This window comes from Mustela lutreola, chromosome 4 (genome assembly GCF_030435805.1).
Source record: "Mustela lutreola isolate mMusLut2 chromosome 4, mMusLut2.pri, whole genome shotgun sequence".
Taxonomy (NCBI): Eukaryota; Metazoa; Chordata; class Mammalia; order Carnivora; family Mustelidae; genus Mustela; species Mustela lutreola.
The window spans coordinates 68,577,399-68,592,100 of NC_081293.1; the positions used below are offsets into that span (position 1 = coordinate 68,577,399).

General features: G+C 40.5%; 1 long non-coding RNA gene across 1 annotated transcript; it reads left to right on the forward strand.

Annotated features, from left to right (window-relative positions):
• The first annotated feature begins 2,209 nt into the window (after positions 1–2,209).
• On the forward strand, positions 2,210–7,633 carry LOC131830335 (uncharacterized). The gene is made up of 3 exons (XR_009353112.1): positions 2,210–2,335; positions 6,894–7,029; positions 7,432–7,633. It is a non-coding gene; the product is annotated as an uncharacterized LOC131830335 (long non-coding RNA).
• Positions 7,634–14,702: the final 7,069 nt, after the last annotated feature.

Sequence of the window (14,702 nt, forward strand, 5' to 3'; positions counted from 1 at the left end):
ATGGTTTCTACACCCACCCTTAGTCAGCCATCTCCTCTGCCCCCATGCATTAGAATGGGTCTGAAAACTGAATTTTGAAAAGAAGTTTGAACATTTTGAATGTTTCTTTATTTTTACTTAAAGAAAATGATGAATAATAACCTGATTGTCTGAAAATATTCTAGGTATAAAGGAGAACGATCCTTCTGATAATAGTTGGTATAAATTGGCACAGGCAGTGTCCGACTCTGTTATAAACAATTACTCATGTTCCTTGCTTTCCATAGTTTATTTTCATTCTGTCGCTGTTGATCTTCAGGAATAATTTCAATAGTCCAATCTGTTTAATTCGTCTGATTCTGGAAACATGAGCTAGAGCACAAATCCTTCAGTTTAATCCATCAGGTCCTGGGGAACAGATCTGAACATGCCGGATCTCTGACTCCAGATCTCCAGAACTTAGAAATTTAAAAAACAATTATCTCTAGGGAAATAACACGTCTTGACAGCTTCCAGGTTAATGGGGTGGAGAGAGAATATAGCGTCCTGGAGCTGACAGGCCAGCAGTGCAGCACACTTAGAGACAAAGGGCAGGAACAGGCTACTCTGAGCCCTGTGGAGAGGCTGGAAATGTCTTGTCCTGAGAATGAGTGAGGGAACAGGTGAGATCTACCTGTGGACAGCCCAAGAGGAGACTCACGGTTTGCAAGCTCCTCAAGGAAAACCCCAGAGTCTCTGGGATGGATGCACCCCCTTTCTACTCCTTTGTTGTTGCAAGGTCCTAATACCTGTCAGAGGCTGAGTTCTTAAATAACAAAACACTTAGGAGACAAGAGGAAGTCCCTCCCTGATCCATATGCTAATTTTAAGGATTTAATTAGGGACTTGTGATGTTATTTTACTACAAAAGCAACTTTTTCTGTCACAGAATACAGATGTTCTAACACAGAGTGAGTTATTTATTTATTTATTTATTTTCTTGTTCCTTCACAAAGGCAGAGGTTCCCATGCGGCAATAATCTCTAGAAACAGAGGTTTCTGTGAAAACAGTGCATGGCTCTTTCTGGCTGTTTATATAGGCATGAATAGCATTTTGCTTTTTAGCCTTGGAGATGCATCATATATGGTACTCTGACCCTGTTGGTATAGCTTCCTCAAAAATTACTTGAATATAAGCAATCGTGCACTTAATGTCTAAAATATACCATAGTATCGTATTACTGCTTTGAGAAATATGGGAATTCAATGATGAAATATTGTAGCAGTCATTCATGTTCACAGGAAAATTGGTCAAAGGTTTTGAGATTTTGACAAGTTTGAGGCAGGAAAGGAAACAGAGGTCATGCTTTGTACTGCAAGTCACCTGTTCTAAATGATGTTTCTTACAAATCGGCTGCCAATCAGCCACAGTCTTAGCAGATGTCTACTTGAGCCTTGGGTTTTCTATGTGTTTTGCTGTTGTTCTTTTTAATCAGAAAGACAGAGTGCACAAGCAGGGGGAGCAGAGGCAGAGGGAGGAGGAGACTCCTGGCTGAGCAGGGAGCCTGATGCGGGGCTTGATCCCAGGACTCTGAGATTATGACCTGAGCTAAAGGCAGACGCTTAGTGACTGAGCTTCCAGACATCCCAGGTTTTCTGTTCTTTCAGTCTCTTTCTGTCTCCTGGAAGATGGGACACAGCCCCCATGGATGGCAGGATGCCTGTCCTTCAAGCTCTCAAGGCAGCCAGAGCTCCCCTTGAGTTCATACAGCATCTGTTGTAAGGAGGTTAAAACTACCACAAGAACTCTATTCCTTTTAGCAGAAGGACAACAGAAGTGAATTTGAGTATTTCCTTGAAGAGTGCTGCTTTAGAGAAAGCACATTTTTGTAGCCACTAATCCCTAGTAAAGGGACTTGGCTTCCAGGGTTGGTTTTGCCTTTAGGCAAGTGGCTTTGTTATTTACTTAAATAAGCCCTTAAACCCTTCTGTTGGTCTCCGTTCTACCCAGGCCCCCTGCTACCTGTAATCCTGCAGGGATAATAGGAACAAACTTGTTGTTTTAAGTATGTGAATGTAAAAAAATGCTTGGCATTCAAACTGGCTCTGTATGATACCCACCAAGTGGCAAGTAGTTATCCTCAGATTACAAATCAGGATAAGGAATTAGAGCCTTGCACCCTCCCCCCAAATTCTCTGTGATTACTTAAAAAGTAGTGAGGAGGAAAAGGGTACTGGCAAGTTCTTGCAATCTCAACGCACATCCTAACTTAATGGCCATGACAGTGGTAATCGTGGCCTTTAGGCTGAAGGATTATCTTCCTCCTCTGGGACTGTGAATACTGGAGGAAATTGGGATACAAATCCTACAGCTACAGTAGGTTTCCAGTGCTCACTTTGACTTTTTCTTTGATGATGTTCTTCTTAAATGTGTTATTATTCCAGGGAGAGGTAAGAAGTAAGCTACAGAACTGGGGGAGGCTGTGGAGAGTGGTATTTGCTAATAAGGATGTTATTTAGGGAGAAGGGCTTATGACCATCCTCAGCATTTATGCATATGATAGATCACATCGAGTGCTGCTGCCTTCTTCATTGCCAAAAAGAAAGCAAGTATAATGGTATTGAAATGGTATTGAAATCTTAATTGGATTAATTAGGCCTTCTGAGGGTATACAACAGGTCTATTAAATTAAAGGGCAGCTCTGCCAACGTTTTTGTGAAATAGAAACTGTAGAAGAAACAAGATTTTAAGGGACATTCCTGTATCCTTCTGGCATTTCCTGTGACTTTCCTTCCTCCAGCCCCTTCCCTAGCCCCAGGTCCTAATGTCATAAACACAAGGTTGGATGACATCATGGCTGTGAGAATTCTGACAGGGTCGTATCAGAGAGGATGAGTCTGATACTGAGTATGAGAAATCACTTCTTGCTCGCATCTTACCTTTTCATATTTCAGACTTCCCTGCTTTTTTAGAAGGATTGAGAAGACACAGAAAGCTGCTTCTTTTATGACTATAGGTGGATTTAACAATTCATTAAATACGTATTGGATGTGCAATACCGCAGAGGAAAGAAAATTGACATAAGAAGAGTCCTATCTTCAAGGACTCTAATCTACTCCCAAGAGGAACTCTAAGACACCACAATCAAACAATTATCTTCTCTCTCTAGCACAGATTATGATGGTCTCCACTCCTAAATCCAACATAATAATCGTACATTTAGGATCTGATATAAAAATGCAAAATAAAATTTAGACCTTTATTATTTTTTTTTAATTTTTTATTTTTTATAAACATATATTTTTATCCCCAGGGGTACAGGTCTGTGAATCACCAGGTTTACACACTTCACAGCACTCACCAAAGCACATACCCTCCCCAATGTCCATAATCCCACCCCCTTCTCCCAAACCCCCTCCCCCCAGCAACCCTCAGTTTGTTTTGTGAGATTAAGAGTCACTTATGGTTTGTCTCCCTCCCAATTCCATCTTCTTTCATTTATTCTTCTCGTACCCACTTAAGCCCCCATGTTGCATCACCACTTCCTCATATCAGGGAGATCATATGATAGTTGTCTTTCTCCGCTTGACTTATTTCGCTAAGCATGATACGCTCTAGTTCCATCCATGTTGTCGCAAATGGCAAGATTTCATTTCTTTTGATGGCTGCATAGTATTCCATTGTGTATATATACCACATCTTCTTGATCCATTCAGCTGTTGATGGACATCTAGGTTCTTTCCATAGTTTGGCTATTGTAGACATTGCTGCTATAAACATTCGGGTGCATGTGCCCCTTTGGATCACTACATTTGTATCTTTAGGGTAAATACCCAATAGTGCAATTGCTGGGTCATAGGGCAGTTCTATTTTCAACATTTTGAGGAACCTCCATGCTGTTTTCCAGAGTGGTTGCACCCGCTTGCATTCCCACCAGCAGTGTAGGCGGGTTCCCCATTCTCCGCATCCTCGCCAGCATCTGTCATTTCCTGACTTGTTGATTTTAGCCATTCTGACTGGTGTGAGGTGATATCTCATTGTGGTTTTGATTTGTATTTCCCTGATGCCGAGTGATATGGAGCACTTTTTCATGTGTCTGTTGGCCATCTGGATGTCTTCTTTGCAGAAATGTCTGTTCATGTCCTCTGCCCATTTCTTGATTGGATTATTTGTTCTCTGGGTGTTGAGTTTGCTAAGTTCTTTATAGATTCTGGACACTAGCCCTTTATCTGATATGTCGTTTGCAAATATCTTCTCCCATTCTGTCAGTTGTCTTTTGATTTTGTTAACTGTTTCCTTTGCTGTGCAAAAGCTTTTGATCTTGATGAAATCCCAATAGTTCATTTTTTCCTTTGCTTCCCTTGCCTTTTGCATTGTTCCTAGGAAGATGTTGCTGTGGCAGAGGTCGAAGAGGTTGCTGCCTGTGTTCTCCTCAAGGATTTTGATGGATTCCTTTCGCACATTGAGGTCCTTCATCCATTTTGAGTCTATTTTTGTGTGTGGTGTAAGGAAATGGTCCAATTTCATTTTTCTACATGTGGCTGTCCAATTTTCCCAGCACCATTTATTGAAGAGGCTGTCTTTTTTCCATTGGACATTCTTTCCTGCTTTGTCGAAGATTAGTTGACCATAGATTTGAGTAGACCTTTATTTGATGTAAGACTTCACTGGGTAAATGTATTGGTAGCAGACACTGCAAAGAATTTAAATGCACCTACTTCCTTTGGAAGGCAGGAAGAACTCATTATTGTCATATATATGCTCATGCCAACCAGTGGATTTATATGGAAATTCTAGAGGGGGTCACAAGTAAGTGGAGTAACTTAATAGCCCAGTAATCTAAAAACACAAAACCAGGGAGACAATACAACAAATATGTACAGGTCAAGGATTATTAAAAATAATGTGTGTGAGCATAGATTAATATGGAAATTAATATGGACCATTGGGTCTTTTCACAGGAAAAGAGGGATTAAAATAGTCCAAAAATGAATTATTTACCTTTTGAATAATTTAAACTGTGTATTTGGAAGCTTCGGTAAATATCTATGAACTTATAAGCACACCCATATATACAAATGGGTAGAAAGATTAGATGCATAATAATCGATTCCTTTAGTAGCCAAAAAATATTTTTTGGAAGTAGAAGATGAAAGAAAGTGGTATGGAGAGAATCAGAAGATCCTTCTTATAACCCAATCAGGAACAGAGAGAGAAAATAAGTGATGAGAGCATTCAGCTACCAAAGCAAAATTATTTCCACTTCTAAATTTTCATACCCCAAAACCTATGTTCCCCCAAAGGCTAACCTCATCTTAGGGGTGACATGCCATCACTCTGGCTCACACTGTTGGCCACATAGGCCAACCTGTTATGCCATGGGAGGGAACTACACACAGGTGTGAATGCCCAAAAGTAATGACCACGGGAAGCCCTGTCAGCAGCCAGCCAATACTGCCTGCTCCCTGGTCCCCAATTCTTCATGCCCCACTAACAGCATTGCAAGTTCCTGAAAATCTTATTCCTTCACAGAGTCTGCTGGAACCCAGAGTCTTTCACTGGCAAGTGCAGGGGCATAAATGTTTCTTTGGGTACCACTTCTTGAGTAGAGTTTCCTTCAATCTGAAGGCATAGGAGACTGAAGATATGCCTCCTCCCACCTCCATCATAAAATGGTGCAATGGGCATAGAATAATCCCCTTGGGCACTCTAGCTCAACCAGGGAGCATGAGAGGCATACAGAAGGCCTGGGTCCATGAGAGTTCTTGGAGTCTCCTTGACTAGGATTTGGTGCTGCGCCTGCCCAGAGAGGACCCTCCACACCTCTCTGTTCCATGCTCCAGGCTCTTTCTCTGTCCTTTGAGCCGTCCCGCTTTATCCGTGAAGGTTAGCACACGTTTGAGTCCGTGGGCTCGACTCAACCTACTGCCCACTGGAAGAAATTTGGGGAAATGTTTTTGAAATGTCTCCATCTCTTTTCGGCCAAACTGTCAGTTTGCACAGATGTAATTTTCTGTAAGACTTTTTGAGCTGACTGTAATTCTTATGGGGCTTCACTCTATTAAACAAGCGCAGACCCTTTCATCTCTCCAGAACCATCTCTTCTTCACATCAGGCTTCTGTGGAGAAGGCTGTGGGATGATATCCAGGCTCTATTGCTTGCCTGAGTGTCTCCAAGTATCACTCACTTTACGTTGTAGAGAACGTTTTGTTTAACTCAATAGCCTCCCAAAGCACCACCTTTGCTCTGTTTGATATTGAAGAATTTTACAGTTACAAATCTTTGGCTTCACCTTTGGACATCATTTCCCAGCAGTGACTTGGATCTGATCTGTATTCAAAAATCACTTCCTCTGGGCACCTGGGTGGCTCAGTGGGTTAAGTCTCTGCCTTCAGCTAAGGTCATGATCTCAGAGTCCTGGGATCAAGCACATGAGGCTCTCGGCTAGGCAGGGAGCCTGTTTCCTCTGCTCTCTCTGCCTTCTGCTCTGCCTACTTGTGATCTCTCTCTCTCTCTCTCTCTCTCTCTGTGTCAAATAAATAAATAAATAAAAATCTTAAAAAAAAAAAAATCACTTCCTAACCTTAGCATCACTTCCATCTGTAGAAACAGGATTTTCAAAGCTATTGATTCCATTATTTCTCCACTTTATTTTATTTTTGTGTACAGGGTAGACGACTGCAAGCAGGCATGAAAGATCAACCTTTAGAGGCTACAGAATATCTTAGATGGAACTTTTCAAGATATTTACAGAATATCTTAGATGGATCAGTGTTGTGTTATGCCAAAAAGAGACAAAGTCTGTACTTTCATAGTGGTTACATGAGATTGAGGGCAGACAGATAATAGTGAATACTATAAAAAAAATTTTAGGGAGTACAAAGACAGTGAATCAGGGCAATGCTCTAGTGATAGTGGTATTCTCTGTTTCAGTGTGGACCGTCAGGAATTGGCCGTCATGACTCAGACAGAGGAAATAGGAAACACCTATCTCTGAGACGTCATTTAAGCGAAATGATGAAGACCAGGCAGCCACATCATGGTCCTGTAGGATTCCAGATAAACAGTGGTATGTGCAAAGACACTGAGATGGGAAGAAAAAAAAAAAATCTTCATATGTAGTTCTTCTGTGAAATTGTAGTTTAGATACGGGATTAAAATAGAGAGAGAGAGAAAAAAAAATTAAAAAAAACTATGTCTTTTTCCTAAGAGGAAAACTTCAACTGATAATTTCATAAAATTTATAATTTTAAATTAATAGCAATTTTTATTTCCTGAGGATTCTTTGCTGTGAAAGTACTGGCTTACAGTTTATCTTCATATATTTTCCCTCCATGTCACTGAATCTCTAAGATTATTGCTTATAGTATTGCTATGACTGGTATCATAAACTAATGAGTTGTGTCATCCTTTCCTAGCTCAGTCATTTTCCACAAATTATATCTTCTGAAAACATATATTTTCTGTTTAGATTTGACAAGGCAAAGACGTGGAAAAATAGAAGGTAAGATCACAATGATGAGTTTTTGTTTGTTTGTTTGTTTTTAAAGATTTTATTTATTTATTTGACAGGCAGAGATTACAAGTAGGCTGAGAGGCAGGCAGAGAGAGAGGAGGAAGCAGGCTCCCCACTGAGCAGAGAGCCCGATGCGGGGCTCGATCCCAGGACCCTGGTATCATGACCTGAGCCGAAGGCAGAGGCTTTAACCCACTGAGCCACCCAGGCGCCCCAATGATGAGTTTTGAACATCTATTTTAACTTTTCTTTTGTGATAACTTGTACATGTATGTGCGTGTGCATTGGAAGTCTTTTCCCAAAGAAAGCATTGTCCCTGCTCAGACTTTAAATATACCTTTTCTGATCTTAAATTTTACATAAAAGATATATATATATATGTTTTGTAGTTATATATTTTATTACCCTCCTGTCTCCATTAGACACACAACATGATGCTTATCAAACATAGACTCAAACCATAAAAAATATTGTTTGCTATCTGAAAGAGCACGCAGAGAGCTGGAGAGCTGCTATGGGAAGATTTTCACGGGAGTCTAAGAGGAAATAATAGAATAAATGCACCACTTTCTCATTACTTCCTTCTAAATACTTGCTTCACTTTGGTCAGCACCAACTTTCTATAATTTCTGCACAAGCATATGCAAACACGTACCCATGAATATTTTTTAAAAAGTCACATTAAATGTGTGGGTAATTAAGGGTAAGCAGATGGGTTATTCATGGTTTTTATTTTAAATTGTATTTTGATTCATTCATGTAACTAATAAATTTCCATATTAGAGTGTGGACAAAAAAAAAAAAAAAAAAAAAAAGCCATTAGCTGCATTTACTGAGCCCATAAAAATTAACATGTAAATATAGGAAACATAATTGCCAAATTATTTATGGACCTCTTGTTGGCATAAATATTTTTAAGGCTGTGTATTTCCAGGTAAATCTGACAGCAGACGAACTGAATAAATCCAATCAGGAGATACAAAACCATGTACCCCACTCCACATCCCTCAGTAATATCCTGGGATGAGTGCAGGCAACAGCGCCTAGGGCAGATTGAAGCTTGCTGGCACTGAGGCTGCTGGGTACTGGAATTTAGAACAAGCAAAGACTTAGATAGACTCATATACGATCACAGTTGAGGTTTGTGTAGTTATCACGCCCTGGAATAAAGACTCGAACATCCAGAAGATCAAGAAAAAAGCCAGCACAAGATACTAGGTTTTAAAAACCATGTATTTTAACACCCTGGGGGTAGAATGCCATTCTTGCCCACTGCAGAAATAGAATCAAAAAGTCAGGGAAGATTAAAAAAAAATAAAAAATATAAAGAATGAAAGCAAGAAATCATTTGTAAATTCTTTCCTTCTAATAAAGATGGCCCTGAAAGAAAGAAAAAAAAAAAATCAGGGAAAGAGAAGACATTTTGACTGGTGGATTTCTTTTTGACACGTTCAACGAGGACTATAGGTGCAGTCTGAGCACATGACCTGGAAGTGTGGCCCAGGGGTGAGAGCTGGCTGGGAGGCTGGAGCACGGGACCGGAGAGGATCCCAGGTGAGAAGAGGACTGCTAACAGGTGCCTGAACCCTCGGTTGCAACAGACAGCATCCGTGTCCTGTTTGCTTTTTTCAGTGCCAGAGGAGAAACCCACAACTTTTCTATTTCGAATCGACCAAGGACAAGATTTTTGAAATGCGTTTTTGGTTATCTTTCATTCTACGTCTTGAAAACTGTAGATGAGGCAGCTCTCCAGTGCGTTACCGCCAACGTGTGTGGCTTGAAAGACTTTCGTAATGGGAAAGAAGGACTAACTGGGTCTCATCTTTAGAGGTCTCATCTTTAGAGGCTCATCTTTAGAGCCAGAGCATGAATCAGAAGTTGAAAGAGCCAAATATTAATAATAAAAAAAAAAAATTACCTTTCACCCTAGCTATCACATTTTAGGATGAAAAAAAAACATCAGTTACTGGTATCATACTAAAGGTATTGTTTTATAATTTTTTCTACTTTTATCCATAATTAGGGCGACCACATATGTTCTTGTCAAAACTGGGACTCTTTAGACGTGGGAGAAGGGGGAGGAATAGGTGCTTAGCCAGTCTGGTCATCAAGACAGCCCAGGTACAAGCAAGACCCTGCCAGTGGAGACACAGGGGGCCCGACTCGATGCCTCCTCTGTTTCACATTTTGCGGTCCTTGTTTCAGTGGCATCTCAACATCTTAATCCGAAATCTATTTGTAACTCAGTAGCTTCTCTCCTTATTATTATCTGTGGTTTTCCCCTAAGGTGAGCATGTGATAGAATCATAATAAGCATTCACGGGTGACATTGTCGGTACCATCAACTTCCTCTGTTTGATGAGAAAACAGGTGCATTTTCTATCACACGAAGCTTGTTTGTTTTCATTCGCTGGAAAAAAAAATACACTGGAATCAGAAGTATGAGAAATACTTGACTACATATTTTCTTTATTTACAAAGGGCTAGAAGTGGAATACTTCTGGAATTTCTGTAAGAAGATGAAAGCAAATATTTGTGTTTCGCCTAACTAAAATTCTGTCACCATCTTCCTAGAGGGAAATCTCAAGAATGTCCTTTCTTGCTTTTAAAAGTTAATAATGTGAAAATTTTGGTCTCCGCTTCTCCGGAGACAATGAGAAATGACTCATTCAAAAATTTACATTGATCTCTCATCCAACTATATTCCAACTGATAAAATTGATTTCCTTTTCCTCTGTAAATGTATTATTCAGTCAAAAGAGATTTCTTGACAGGTTAATAGTGATTTCCCACTGTCTGCTTGAATAGTACGGTTGAAATATCAGTTTGTTAATCATAACCGTGTTTATTTGTGTATTTCTTTTTGATGAATACTCCGCTCTGTTTGCTGCAATTTTAAAGAGGAAAAAAAAAAAAAAATGAGCTTTCTCAGCATCTCTACGGTGAGAGGAGAGAAATTACACCCAGAAAAGGAGGCTGTAGGCCACAGCTCACCCTGTTGGAGCTGTCAGAGGCCAGTAAAATGCTACGTAAGGGATATGTATTACCAGGCATGGGGAGAGCTCTGCACCCACTTCCTAACCCTCACAAAGTCCAGTTGTCAATAGCTCGACGCAGAACAACTCCGTGAAACAGGAATTCCAGTTGGAGTCATTAATACTAGACATATCCATCTCATCAGGATTAGCAGTTCTTGGTGGTTAGAAGGATTTTATTAAGGAGTCTGAATTGAGTGACACTCCCCATCGAAATCGGCTGAGGAAGTAAGTGGGTAAGATCAGCCAGAGAGAAATGAGAAAGGTTTTGGAGGAGAGACCCAGGGACATGGGTGGTGGGGAGTTATACATGGTTCCCTCCGGGAAACAGAAGAAAGAGAAATCTTTGATTTCACTGAGCTGGAAATGGAAAGGAACAGCTCAGGGAGAGAGTGCCCTAACCCAGCTGCTGTTCCTTGTGCATGAACTGGAAAGGAAACGCAGAGAGCCTAGACAACTTGTTAGGGATGAGGAGACAATCTCCATATTTGAGAGAGTATACCAAATCCCCTCTGGTTCAGGAAAAGTTATTCAGAGGGACGACAAATCTGGACGTTCCTTTCCCAGAGACTAGCTCACTGACTCCCTCCGGGTGGGGGTGGTCCTTGTTTCCACTGAGCCCAGAACATCCGGCCACCGTGTCCTCTGCTCACATCCCCTAAGTGTCTTCACACCCTTTTCCACACCTGTTCTCTACCAACCAAGTCCGTGTTTCCCATGGCAGGTCAGAATAGATCTGTTTAAAAAATCATCAGCTGGGTGAAGGTGGACCCAAGATTGGGTACCAGTCTCTTATTATAGATCCAGTTCTCTTTCCATAGCATGGTCCCATGTTAAGGAAAAAATTATTTAATTTAATAAAGTACCAAGAAGATGGCCAGACATGGGGAGAAGCTCTGCACCCACTTCCTAACCCTCACAAACAATGTCCAGAAGCAGGAGACCACCTCCTCCCTTACTGAATTCCAAGACATTTTGCCCTGTTTTTCTTCACTCTGCTTATTTTTTTATTGTGTTTTCATTAACATAAAAACCTAATACAATTATGATACATTAGAATGTGACTCAATCTCAAAAAAATATAGGACAGACATGGTAGGAATATAATTTCACTAGTGGAAAGTGAATAATTACAATAGAACTTAAGTTTGAAAACTTTTCAGGGAGAAAAACATTCTTTCTCTTCTCATTCTATTTCTTCATTCATTTTGTGATAATTACATTCATTTTGCAGATCTAGATGTATTTTTTCATGAGAAAATAGTAAGCTTCACAAATATAAAATGTGCTATTACATATATTTTTACATTTTCAGTTAAATATATCCTGCGTTTAATTTTTTTTTCTATTTAAATAAATTCACTGCATGTAGGAACACACAACCAGTTTCCCTTCCTGCTCCCCTGTGAAGTAATTGAGTATTGGTGTGTGTTAATAAAAGGAAATAGTGATTAAGTACAAAGAACTTCTTAATTCAAGCTAAAACCCTTGTTCTTGAAACACAACTCTTATTTGTCTATACCATTAATAGTAATAGTAACATACTATTACTTTTAATGTCCTTTCATGATCCATGCTTCTGGACAGAGCAATGAGATAAAAAAAGCATTGTAATTATCTATAATAGGAAATGCAATTTCATTTCCAAAGAACAAATACATCATAATACTTAAACATTGTAGAAAGAATACGACTGATCTAATCAATAATTAAATAGTCAAAGGAATGTGACCTTCAAGGCTGTGGCTAGATAATTTTGAATGGTTCAGAGTAATGGAATCACATTCTGTTTCAAATTGAAAAAGTGTACGTATTGGTCAGCTCGGGCTGGTGTAATAACATACCACACACTGGGTGGTTTAAACAACAGAAATTCATATTCTTGCAGGTCAGGAGCCTGGAAATCCAAGATCGAGTTACCGGGGCAGAAGAGGACCTCATATCTCCCAGGCAAGCAAAAGAAGCCTGAGCCCAAGCCCAGTGTCCCAGATCTGCGGTGCTGCCGGCAGGAAGGGCTGGATTCTTTGTCATCTGCTGTAGACTGTGACACACAGGTATGCCCGGGACATCTGAAGGACACAGAGAGCTCAGTGGTTGAGACAGTGTAAGAAAAACACAGTAAACGTTCTAACTGGGAAATTACATGCACAGGCCCAGAGAAAATGCATTTTCAGAAAAGGTTTGCAAGGCCTCCCAAAATCTCTAGCTGGGCTGACCGGTGAAGGTCTTTTCCTGCATGAAGCCACCACATAAGAATGATAGAGGGGCTGCTTTCAAATGAGTGATTCCAATACAAAATTATAGGGCACATGGAGAAAAAGGAAAACACCTCCCAATCAGAGGAACCAAAGGCATCCTAATGATATTAGCATAATAGTATTTTAATGATGTGTTTATTTATTTCTCCTCTGTTGACAATTTTATTCTCACTTCCACGATTTGTATAGCACTCTTTATATCAGGCCATGAGTGAACTGGGACCAGGAGAGTAAACACAGGTAGCTCAACACATTCCCAGTGACTTCTCACGTAAAAAGTTTAGGGGCTAATGGTGTATCAACAATTGTGTTATCCATTAAATGAAATATCCACAAGCTGGGCACAGGGGCTCCAACAAAGGCACAGCCTGCATTAGCAGTTGGAGGGGCATTAGCCGTGACATGTTAGTCCTTGACGTTCAAAGGCATTAGCCAATGTGTGGTTTTTGACTCCATATGTAAACGTATTTGCAAAACCAAAGGATGTGACCAGCTGCTCACAGGTGAAAGCTCTCCAGTACCTTTCATTCTTGGCAGTTCAGCGGCTTTGACTCATGCCCCACATATGCCATCGATCTGGAAAATGTGCAGAATCTCTGTGGTTTCACACCAGCTCCGTGGCCTTGTTGCTGTTCCCACCGTGGCACAGCTGTGGCAGCAGGTCTGAGGGCCGCCCCCATGGTGACAACGATAAGCTTATGAGCAGACCCTTTTAAGTAGAGCATCCGTTGTGACTTCCAGAAGCACTGTTTGAAAGCCACAACATGCAGGACTGGAAAGAATCACAAATTTTATGCAAAGCCTTTTATTTTATTAAAAAAAACACATAAGCTTAAGGAATATAAATTGATAGTCAATGATTCGTCATTAACACAAGTGAAGCGGGTATTCTTTCCAAAGTGTCATGTTGTCATTAGAATAGCCCATTGGCACCTAAAATGTTCCCAGATCATTGTGAAATGCTAAGTATGTAAAAATAGAAGTTATAACCACAGCTTTAAAATTAACAGCTAAGGGGCGCCTGGCTGGCTCCGTCAGTGAAGGGTCTGCCTTCAGCTCAGGGCTCAGGTCATGATCCTGGGGTCCTGGGATCCAGACCCGCACTGGGCTCCCTCCTCAGCTGGAAGTCTGCTTCTCCCTCTCCCTCTGCCCCTCCCCCAGCTTGTGCTTGCTCTCTCTTTGTCTCTCTCAAATAAATAAACACACTCGTGAAGGAAAAAAAAAGAAAGAAAGAAATACCCTTCCTGAGACTTAACTTTTAGCTTATGAAGTTATTACTCCTTTCCCAGGAACTATGATTCTGAGAGTCAGTGAGTCTGATGTTAGCTACAGCTAAGCTTTCTTGGAATTTTCAGATCAATACACAACTTGTCATTTGAGGGCGAATCTCCATGTTTAGCATCTAAATTGCGGATCATAAAGCAATTCTTCCCTTGATTTGCTGGTTCCAGATGGATAGATTCTGACTTAGACTCCGTTCGGTTCCCTATATCAGTCCGTTGTGCCTCTAACAATGCTCGGCATCCTTGCAATTTGGACACGGACCATCAGAACTAAATTGCAAGACCCCCTTGAGAAAGGATGTCTCCCTAGGAGCAAATGCCCATGAAAGCCTTTTGAATCTTTTCTAATCACCATCTCACCCTCCAGCTTCTTCCTCTTTGTTTTCTGACAGTAATGAACCAGAACACAGTGATGAAAGTCTGAAAGCTAAAGGGATTATTTTTAATTCTGTAACTCATTTTTATGGATCGGTTGCACTTATAATCATGTTTAGATTGTTCCTGTTGCTTTCCCTCTAATTTTCAAGGGAGATAATTTCACTTTCTGTAAATCTTTCCCTTTCAGTTTGAGAAGAGTTATCTGTTTCCCTTCGTAGACGAAACTGAGGGATAAACTGATTTGGTTTTTATCACTGAACAACCTTCGAGAC